Source organism: Crocodylus porosus, unplaced genomic scaffold, assembly GCF_001723895.1.
Source record: "Crocodylus porosus isolate Cpor-Errol unplaced genomic scaffold, CroPor_comp1, whole genome shotgun sequence".
In the NCBI taxonomy this organism is placed as follows: domain Eukaryota; kingdom Metazoa; phylum Chordata; order Crocodylia; family Crocodylidae; genus Crocodylus; species Crocodylus porosus.
Genome location: NW_017728922.1, coordinates 6,731,726 through 6,743,561, shown reverse-complemented (window position 1 = coordinate 6,743,561; position 11,836 = coordinate 6,731,726).

Sequence of the window (11,836 nt, the reverse complement as noted above, 5' to 3'; positions counted from 1 at the left end):
GCACTGCCAGGAGTGACCAGGAATAATGGTCACAAGCTGGCAGAGGGTAGATTTAGGCTAGATATCAGGAGGCACTACTTCACGGTCAGGGTGGCTAAGATCTGGAACCAACTTCCCCAGGGTAGGAGCCAGCACCACTTCTCTTGGGTCTTTAAAAGGAGGTTAGATGTACACCTTGCTGGGGTCGTTTGACCCCAGTACTCTTTCCTGCCATGGCAGGGGGTCAGACTAGATGATCTACTAAGGTCCCTTCCAACCCTAGAAACTATGAAACTATGAACCTATGATCTTCAAGATGCATCTGCTCCTGCCTGGGCCCTTTGCCTTGACTGAAAGCTGGAAAAAAATGCCACCTGTGCCCCTGTCCCCTTCACCCTTACACCCAGAGCCACTTTTGATCTGCTCAGGGTCTCCCCTGGCAATGTCATTGGGGCCCACATGGATGAGCAGCATGGGGTAGTAGTCAGAGGACTGGATGAGTGTTGATAATTCCACCATGACTTCTCAGATTCGGGCTCTGAGCAAGCAGCAGATCTCCTGAAACAACAGGTCAGGCTGACAGATGGATGTCTCTGTCCCCCACAGAAGGAAGTCTCCAACCACCACCACCTGTCACTTCCTCTTGGTGGCCACAGTCTTGATCCTTCCCATCTTGGGGATGCCTGACCTGTCCTCCTCCACCAAAGGAACCTACTCCTTCTCCTGTATTGCTCCATACTTGTTTTCCAGGCAAATTTCTGCACATGGAAATGAAGACTTCTGCTTGCTGACAGAGGTCACAAGCTTCCAGCTCCCACCTTCCTGAGACTCCATAGCCTCTTTCTTTTGCAGTCCTTCCTCCACAGTCCTAGAGGTGTCCTTCAGGATTGACTTGATGAAGTCCTTCTGGTAGAGGACGCTTCAGAGGTTTGCCATCTCCTCCTACAGCTCTTCCCTGAGGGACACTACCAGGAGGCACTACTCACATCGGTCATTTCCCCCACCTGGCAGTCACTGGAAGGAACCGGCAAGCTGCAGTGTCCACAGTGCCAAACCAGGACCTGGGTGGAAGCCTTGATGATGAGCAGTCTTGCCTGGAAAGACACCTCACAGCTGCAAGCAGAAGAAGAGCTAGCAGTAGCAGTGGCTTTGGTGTTTCTCATCCTCCAACCATTTCTATGGCTAATCTGCCTCCTCCCCTTTTTTGCCCCTCTTTCAAGCAGACCTTCTCTAGTAAACTCCCTTGTAAGCTGGCCCTTGGTCCTGAAAGGCTCCTTTTGCTCTGCTTCCTCTCACCAAGTGAAGGAAGGTGAGAGAGTTTCCAGGCAAACTTCCTAGTGAACTCCCCCTTGCTCTGGACTCCAGTAAAGCAAGAGGCTTAAGTACTGGCCAAACTCCTGAGTTTTATTTACTTGCATTACATATATGTAGGTTAGCTACTCTTAATTAAAAGAAAAAGCTTACCTAAAAGGCTCCCCTGCAAGAGAGGGGAGGCAACCAGATCTGCAAATGGCCCTGTTTGCTGTACCCTGTTCACTCACTTCCTGGTCACTTGAGAAGTCTCCTTTTATATCCTGCTGGGTCTGGACTGGCTTTGCCCCTTCGTTAGGCTTTTGTCAGACACAGGCAGCAATCACCCAACAATCACTCAACTAGCGGTACTCCCAGCTACTCGGAGACACACAGCCCACCAAACAAACACTCAGCAAGCCAAATACACAGGCAGCCCTGTCTCACTTACCTTCCCAGAGTAGGGCCTGGTGCCTAGCCCCTTTTCTCTTCCCCTTTCTCCTCTTGCTTCCAGTGAGCTGCTTCCAAACTGCCCTATTTGCTCTCCCCATTTTGCTCGGGGAGTCTCGTTTTATACCCTCAGTTGTTTCTGCAATGCTCCTGAGACATGTGGAAAAGCCCACACTACCTGCCTAACTCTCTGCCTCCAGTATGCTTGAGAAGTAATGGACAGTGCCCACAGAGTCACTTCATTGCCTTGTTTCTGGCTTTGGTGCATGAAGAGTGGGAGTGGCTGGGCTTTCTCAGTAATACTGAAGAAGTGACATAGCCATACCACAGAAGCTGATCTAATGCAGAAAGGGCCAGAGAGATGTACCTCCCTTTGCTCAGGATCCTCAGCCTTGAACCATCTTCAGCAATTAAGGACCTCAGCTTGATCAGCTGCTTAGCTCATCTACAACTAAGCTGCTGAAACTGGCTCTATATTTGTTTCACACTTGATAACTCTCTCGCACTTATCCTACATTTCTTAGTGTTAGCAACTGGCTATTGTGATGGTATTGTTCTGCCTGCTTATCAGTGGTCTACTTCCAATGCTCATGTTACAAGGTCTGATATGTACAGAGGAAGCCCCCTACTCTTGAGAGAGGTGTTCCCCCGAAAACCAAATTTTGTGTCTGCAACTAGAGCTCTGAGCAGCTCCTTAGGGACAGAAGCTCTTTAGCCATTTTGACAGGACAAGATGGTAAAAATTTAGGCCAGGTTCTGTTCTACCTCTTAGGTGTTTAAGTGAACTTATCACAGAAGCCTTTGTACAAACATGATCTGTGCGCTTCAGAAAAGTACCTGTTTGAAACATGAACTTCTCTGTAATGGTGTGCTTTGTAGTGCTACATGTAATATGTGTTATATCCCCCTGTTACTCCCTCGTTAGAGAGCACACTTTGAGGCAGCTTTGTAGCTCTCCAGCTAGCAATCTAGAATATCGATACACCCCCATGGTGTTATATTTTTAGTAGCACTACAAAGTGCCGAGGCAATTTGTAGTGCTGCAGATGAATGACTGTCTATAGCCTTAGGAACTTAAATGCAATTCTTTTTGTTTGTTCAAACCTCTGAAAATCCATTAATGCATCTACTTTTGTAACACACCATCACCTTACCCTTAAGATCTGAGTGATGGCAAAAGAAGACAAGATTCACCAACATTTTGCCATAAATGTTTGTTGGTGACTTGAGTAGACTAGGCTAAACTAGAATATTTCTTAGGCCTTTAAGTCCATTTGTATACCTAATCAGTGAAATAGGATTTGCTGCTTTGAGTACGTAGACACCTAAGGAAGTTAGACAGTGCCTATGCTGTGAATCTCAAAAAGTCAGTTCTGTCTACAAGGTAGATTTAGATTAATATTTGCTTGCTTAGAGGCCAAAATCCCTTTAAGTATCTGACCTAAGTCCAACAGCTGGTAGCTTTAGCAGAAAAAAAATCTATCTTGTTTGACCTAGCTACTATAGAGGACAATGAGCCGCACTGGGCAACGTGGTGATACCTGTAAAGTATCAGAGCACACAGTTTAAACCCTATATCTGTATAGGGAGGTCTAGGTAGAATTTTCCCTTACTGCTACTCCAGCTGTTCCTGCTTTTGCTACCCATGTAAAAATCTGGCTTTGACAGCTCCCTGTCTCTGTCATTGAGTGAAGGAGCATCCCCTGGATGATCAGAGGGCAAAAAAAGGGAAGCCATCCTTTGGCTCAAAATGAAGCAAGACCAATTTTATATTGTTCACAATGTTCTGTGTTCAGCAGAGCTGTCTCTTTCAAGGAGAGTCCCAAAAATAACGTAAAGGGAGCCTGTGAGCATGGGAGACCTTTTCACTTCTTTAAGGTCTAGTGAGAAATGATCAAATAGAAAGCAAATTCTTGTCTAGAGAATGTTTTCTCCAAAAACGCTAGACAAAAAGAAAGAAACCGTGTAACCAGATGGAAGAAGAAAATTTGCTTCTCTGTGAGATATGACTAGAAAGTATGGAAAAATACTCAAGGCCCATGAAAGGATTTCCTCAGGCTATTAGTTCTTTCCTCAGGATTCCTCCAGGCCTTCTCATTCTGTGTAATCACCCCCACAAGCACAGAGCACAGGAACTGCACCTTGGAGGAAGCATCACCCTGTTATTGTTGAGATTCATGAATTGCTGGAGTGAGAAGGTGACTGTGACATTGCCTTTTCTCTTTTCTGTGGTCGCTCTCTTCTCTATTTTTCATACTGAGTTCCTTTCCTTTTTTCCTAATACCAGAAGAGTTCTGTGTTGCCCATGAGCTCTTACACTGACGAATATCAAATCTGTCACATGTTCTCTGAGAAAAGACGCATTAGGAAATTTCCGTATGTAACTTGCCCTAAAAATCAAGCAGAAACCACGTATCAGTCAACCTGAATAAATACAGAAGGCTCTGAGATTGGAACCATCTGCATCCTTTAGGAAAAAAAATACTCTCCCAAAGAGTTCTGCATTTGCCATACACTTTTGCTTTCAGAACCTGTTTCCACTTACGGTTACGGCTGGCCAGTTAATGGTCTAGTGTCACACTGTGTATCTATTTAACATGTCTAGTGTGTGCAGTATTTTTGGTTGGAAAAGGAGAAGTTCTGATATGTATTTCCTAAGACCAATCTATCCACTTCCTGTCATTTTTACCATCAGCCACTAATGGTTGGTCAAAGGACCAATGAGCAAAGACGGAATTAAAAAAAGGTTGTATTTTTTTTGTCATTCGTTTGAGCGTAGCACAAGTCAGTAGTAACTGAAAGTCTTTACCTATTGTTAAAATCTGTGTGGACCCTTGTGTTAATGTATTAGTGCTTCACATATTCTGTTTCCTTAAATGGACAGGGATCCACACCATGAGCCTCCATCACTGCAGCTGGCACGTTACTTTATAACTCATTGCTAGGAGCTGTCCTTCCAGTTCTGGAGATACACTGCAGAAGAAGCTTACACTGCTATTTCCCAAGCTGCCTGATGTTGAGGGCTGCTTGTTCTGAATGGCTGTCAGTCTGATGCATCTCACCAACTACTGTGAAAAGCTACAAATGATACATCTGCCAAAGTCATAAAGTAATACATTGACACGATTGTGTTGAGGCCATTTAAACATTTGCCTTCTCAGCATCCAGATATTTAAATGTGGCTAGATTAAAATGACATGAAATTTTGTCACAGAAAGCCTCTTGTTCAGGACCTCATTCACTCAAAGTCTGTGTTTGATGCAATAGTGGACTGGACGCAGGGCAGACAGAAATGCCATAATCCTAGACTATGGTGTTCAAATGTTGACAGTGATGCTGCAAGGGTGCATTACACTTCTCTTACAACAGTTACTTTGCCTCCAAATTGGGTCCAGTAACAAGTAGAGCAAGGGTTTATCTAATTTCATTCTATTCAACCCGTGAGACTGATTTGATAAAAGCCATCAGCTCTTCCTTTCCTTCAAGAGAACACACCAATCTCTACTGCTGATATTCTTCTGCTACCCAAAAAAGTGAATCCCATTTCCACTCCTGAGGTGTTCACCACATACAAGGAATATTTACACACTTCCAATCGACTTTTATTGTACATCAAGGACAGGAGCAATAAAGTACAAAAAGTATAGTCTCTGTGGGAGAGCACAGTTTGTGACTCTCCTGCTAAGAGACTGCAGCAACTCGGAGGACAAAACAGCTGCTGTCTGTAAGTGGAGACAAAACTCTTAGAAATGTAAAGGTACAATATACATCTAGCTGCATGCTTGTGTATATGCTCCCTTTTCCATAACTGCCTATAACCCAGTGCCACAGCAAGGAGGCGGGGGGGGCGGGGGGTGAGCAGGGCAGCTGTCCTGGGCACTGAAGCAAAGGGGTGCCAAGAGGCGCTGCCCAGCCAGGGTGGGGCATGCGACAGAGCCCGAATTGTTTGTGGGAGGCGCAGGAACAGGGCAAGGGTGGCTCTCACTGCTGCATGCACTCCCAGGCAAGTATGGGGGGAAGGCATGTGCCCCCCAGATCTGTTTGAAAGGCAAGGGTGGGCTGCCACTGCAGGGTTTGCCCCGAGTGCTAAACTTTGTTGCTATGGCACTGGTGTAACCCCTCTGGTTTTCTAGCTATTAAAACCATCAGTGTTGTCATGACTTATTTTAGTGGAAATGTACCCTGTGCCTACAGGCAGGCACATACTTAGACAAGTGTTTTGGAGGGGGTTTCTGAATTTGGATATACAATTCACATGTTTCAATTTAAATGCATTGTTGAATTGGAACCCTTGACTCCAATTCAGAAGTAAATTTTAACCTAGCAAGCCTGGAAAGGAATAAGTGCTGAAGCCCAAAATGCTTCAGTTTACCAAAGTCACTTTTTTGATTCCATGAAACTGCACTTTAAGATAGGTAAAGCATCTTTTAAATCCTTTAGCCTAAGATAAGAGCTTATACATTTAACCAATGTCTTTCATGATAGGCATTACAACTGTCTGTGCATATTATATAAACACTAGCCATTTTGCAACAGTTTACAAACCTAAATATTTTATAAGAAAATATTGAACATTTAACTCGTCTTGAGTTTTTCATACAGCAATAAAAACAACACTTCCATCAAAAGATAGGAAGAGGCTGAACTAATAATGTAACACTTGGTTGTAAGAAGAGAGCTTACCATCTGGAATGAATAAATCACATATTTTATGCCAATGTAGGAATTTTAACACCAAATGGAAAAACAGCTAATTTTGTCTTTGCCAGCTTTGCAAGGGGGATGTGTATAATTCATGAGTGCACCAGGCCATGTGCCTATATATCCATGCATTTGTAACATAGTGAGTAGCAATATTTGAAACCTTTAGACCAAATTCTTTGGTTCCTAATTAGATATGATCTGGGAGATTGCAGTGCTCTACCTGAATACGATCTGCTCTGTTAATGAAGTTTCATTATTCCACTAAGCACACTCCTTACTTGAAGGAAACAGCAGTCTTTATTCTCAAATTGGTCAGTGTATGAATCAGTTTCAGAGGAACTTAGGTTGACCCTTGAGTGAATCTGTGATGAGGATTGGAGCAGGAAGTGCCATGTTAAAAAGGTATACCTTTTGGCTTTACTAGTTTTTCCTTCACTGCTAATACCAGTGGAGTGCCACCTGAGCTGAGATAGTAATGAGATGCATGGTATTTCTCCAGCACGTGTACCTTTGTAAACTGAAGCCATCCTGTTTATCAAGGGATTACCCTCTGTTTTCTCCTGAATATATCAGCCCCTCCATGGTGTATTTCTGTGTACAAGGTGGCATGTATATTTTTTCCACTTTTAACGTTTTCATAACTCTTTGTTCATTTAGAGGACACAAATTAAAATCTCTTGAAATTACCCATTTGGATAATTGATGAATGTGTCTGATCTTTTTTTGTTAAAGGGTATGATAAGCCATCTTTAAATCGCCACATGCCACATGCAACACATTTATCCCTGTTGAAGAAGATTGCAACATGTACTGTCAGGGGCCAGGTTTTCAGGAAATCTGTATCTTTTAGTCATTACAGTAGTCATAGAACTAGGCTGTGCTTTAATGGATGAATACAAGGAGTAGACAAACTAATTTTGCCTAATTTCACATCTGCACAGACATTATGGGGTCAAAAGTGCATGGTGAACACAGATGTTGTTACTGCAGTTGGCTTAAGAGAACCTGGAAAAGGGGCTGAAAGAGAAATGCTCTTGAGTACTGGAGTATCATGTGTTTGATCCTGCTTGTACCAGGGATAAGTCAGGAATCATGACAGCCAATAAAATTACTCCTAGTTTACACTGGTACAAAGATGGGCAAAACAAGCTAGCATGTATTTCACATAGCAGACAACTGGCTGAGGCATAATTTGGAATGGTTTACCTTCTTTTAATACATAACAGAAACTTCTTTAGCTCAAAGAAGCTAATGGTTAGCATATAGGCATGTGTGTCAGAAAATCTACCAGTGCTAATTCCAGCTGCCTGTAGACATGCTTGGGGAGGGTGCATCTTAATTAGAGCAGTTCCTGGAGAGCCACTCTAATCAAAACAGCACAGTGTCATGCGCATTAAGCCCCTGCACATTTAAAAATTGTTGCAAAACCTTTTAATTAAAGCTCATTAGATGAGTTTTAGTTAAAGCACCCCCACAGCCATTTTGAAACATGGTGGGGTTTAATACACATGATACTGCAGCGATGCTAGACCATTCTAATTAGAACACAGAGCAGACTCAATTAACGGAGTCTGCTACGCCACGTTCTAATTAGAACATGGTGGAACATTTGTATAGGCAGCCTACATGGCTAGCTTCAATGATATCTGAGCAATTCATGATTTATTTATCCTCATAATATCCCTGTAAGGGAGGGAAGTACCTACATCACTTTCATGTCGTGCTTAGAAGCACTGCCATGAAGCATGTCCCATCTACTTGTTCCTCCTCTGTGTGTACCAGCTCCTGAAAATATGGCAATTTAATGGTCATAGAGTAGCACAGAGTGCACTCCTGTACCACTCTTAGACACATTGTCTTGTACATGCTCATTGTCACGCCTTATTTCCAGAATTTGGTGTGTGTATAGTGGAAGAAGTACTCGGGGTAAGCCGAGGGCCACCCAGGAAATTTGTGATAGAGAGGAAGATAGAATAAATTCTCTTAATTCCTAGGCAAACAGTCTAACCACTGGATTATCTCTCTCTTCTGGCACTATCATGCACTTTCTATGCGACTGGACCAGCTTCTCAGTTGCTCTGTACTTCTTTACTTGTAAACATGTTGCTAAACTCACACTGCTCTCCCAGATTGGACATAGGACAGAACTAAAGGCCTGGATCAAAATGTGTTAAAACTTTGCGTATGGCGTGGGAGGGGTATATTCCAAATGTGAGTCTGAGTACTGTGGTTTTGATCTACATTCTCACACAAGCTCTATTTCCCAAATTCATCTTTTCCTTTACTTCATAGTCCTGTGTTCCCATCTTACTAGGCAGAACAAATGTCAAATATGTGTGTGCAACTGCCGGGCTTCCGCTAGCCGCTTTGTGGTGGCTCAGGTCTTCCTGCTGGATGTTCTGCCTCTTCCAGGCCCTTTTTTATTGTCGAGGTAGCTTTAGCTTCCTGCGTCACTGACTCCGCTCTCGCCTGCCACGTCTTGGTGTTCCTCAAGGGGCGGGGTTGGTGGGCGGGTCCCTCGGTGGCTGGGTCCGACCCGGAGGTTGCTCACGGGGCTCCATCACCCCTACACCCTGGCCTCATGCCACCCTTGCTGGGCTGCCTCATTGATATCTTGGGGCCTTCCTTGTAGATCTTGCCCACTTTCCTGCGTACTAACACCTCATGTGGGAGGTTGCACCCACTCTGGCCGAGCCTCGCTCCTTGCACCCGCCCCACGAGGGACTACCTCTTGAGAACTCCTCTCTAGCTTCCCTATGCCCCGCACCCCGGCTGCCCTCACTGAACTCAAACTCCCCAACTTGGGGTAATTCACCTGCAGCCACACCAAAATGCAGTGCTCCTCCACCAACCCTCCGTTGATTCCACTTCTCTTAGCCCGTTAGTGCCGCGAGGGGCTTCTCCCCACTATCTGTTGCCCCTGAGCGGCAACCCCTGCCCCGATTATGACCCCCGTCCAGATTGTCCCAGGCTCTTGCCTCCCGGCGTGCTGTCCTCCACACCCCACCATCCTGACACTCCACCTGAGTCTCGCTGTGCTGCTGTGGGTGCCTCTGATCTTCTTCTTTCAGGCCAGTGCTCGGTCCTCCACCGAACAGTGGGGGACCTCAGTGGGATGCCTCAATCCTCAATGAGCCTCACCCCAGCTCACCAGCCTCCTCAGGATCCTTCTTCGGGGCTTGTTCCTCCAGCAACGTCCACTGCAGCTCCATCTCTGGGCCATCCGCCCCCTCTGCAGCAGCTGCTGCCATTTTTATCTTCGCTGGCTAGCATCTGACATTGATGTCACTGGCCGGCTGCAGCTGTACATAGAGGCAGCTCACAAGCCACGTGGGTTTCTCTCCCCATTCCCCGTGAGCTTTGTTCTGGGCTTCAGGCAAGTATCCTGCATTACCCCGCTTCCCGGGACAGTGTGCCTATTCCTTGATTACAGTTGCCACAAATTGTGTATGAAAAACACAGCCTAACAATCCTTCATTAAGTGCATTGAGATGGAATTAGTATGCATTGATTTTTTTTCTTTCTTTTCCCTTTTTTTTTGGGATAATTTCATTGTTTTTCTGCGTTACTTACAAGGTCTGTGGATTTTGGCTCTTGGACAGGAGGAAAAGTGTGTAAGAAACCCCAGTGAAGTCTATTATTTTCATATTCCTTTCCCCTTTGCCTACTTTCCATGCAGAGTTTGCAACTGATGCCCACTTCCTAGAAATCAGATCATTGCCCCTTCTCTCCACTCCTTTCATTTTCCCATATGATGAGAAAGTTGTATGTTTTTTCTCCCCAGTAGGAATGTCAGGGAGAGCTAGGGACTGTGGTCTTTTGCCCTAACAGCACATCAGCTGCAATTCACTCTTTCCAGGGAATTATCCTAGATTTATTCACCACAAAGCAGCAGACCATAACAACTCAGTAATTTTAAGGCCTAAGGAAAAAATGTAACAAGATGTTCAAAAATTTTGGTTTGGAATAATTGAGAGTTGTTTATATCCTTGTGCTGCTGATTATGTTGACATGTGCCGTGGTTATTGTTTTCCCCAAAACTGGGATTTTTGTCTGCTTGGAAGCAAAAAATAAATAAATATTTTTGACCCTATGAATGCCAAGGGACATGCCTGATAAGTGGGGCAAAATGTATGCCATCAACCACATGGTCAAATACCATGGTGAAGAGCATGGGACGGATGGACAGATTGATAACCTAAATCTGCCAGTGCACACATGGTTTAAAAACGTAGGTCATTGTAATCATCCTTAGCCATACAGGCAGGCATTATATCCCACTGAGTTTCTAAGGTCTTTGTAGTATAGAGAATGTAGAGCAGTGTGATTTCATTTTGCAGAGATTCATTCTGGGGTAACCACTCAGGGAATTTTCAGCCTTTCTCTAAACATTGGTATCATGACTATTAGCCTGTTCACTGAAGTGTAAGTTATGTCCTTAAAGTTCTGCTACAGCAGGGGTGGGCAAAATACAGCTCACAGGCTACATCTGGCCTGCCGATTGATTGTATATGGCCTGTGGATACCCTCACAGTGGTCCAGATGAGACCAACCCCTGAACACTCCTGGGGCAGAACCACGCTTCTACCCACACCCACTCTATTTCTGCCAATGGCACCACCAAGTGGTGACACATAGGGGGTGCATGGGGGTGCACGTGCACCCCCTGAGAAAGCTGGTGCACCCCCTGATTGGCCATGTCCACAGCTTAGGCAATGGGTGGGGGGCAGGAGGGAGCTTCAGTGCACCCCCTGCAAGTGCTGGCCGATAGCTGCAGCCACTCCCGGAAGTGGCTGAAGCAATCGGCTGTGGAGGAACTCCCTCTAGGTAGTGAGATCTGCCATGGGGGACCCCCCCCCCAGGCAGCAAGACTTGCTGCGGGGGGGGACCCCCCCTCCAGGTAGCGAGAATGGTCATGGGGAGGCATGTGCCCCCCCAGCTAAGGCTACACCAGTCACCCATGGCACCACCCCAGCCTTGACCCCAGTGGTTACAGTTTCCCAGTGGGGCTGCTCTTACTACTGCTGCCTCCCCCCAGGTACGGCTTGGCTCCCCCTGCTTCCAGTGACTCCTCCTTCTGCTGCCCCTGCTGCACCACTCTGGGTAGGAGGTAGCATGAGGAAGTGGTGGCATGGGGGAAGCTGCAGCCAGGTAGCTCCTGCCCTAGTGTATGGGGCTCAATCTTCTGGCTGCCTTGCACCTACTCTACCCACCTGACTTGATGACTGCTGGCCAGGGCTGGGGTAGTGCTGTTGCTGGGCACAGGGCAAATGCGGGCGGGATTGTGGCATGGGCATCCCTGGGTGGGAGCAGGTGGAGAGCCACGCGCATAATCAGAGGTCAGGAAAACAGATCTTACGGTGACAGGCTGAGAGCCATGGGACTCTTTAGCCTGGAAAAACGCAGGCTCAGG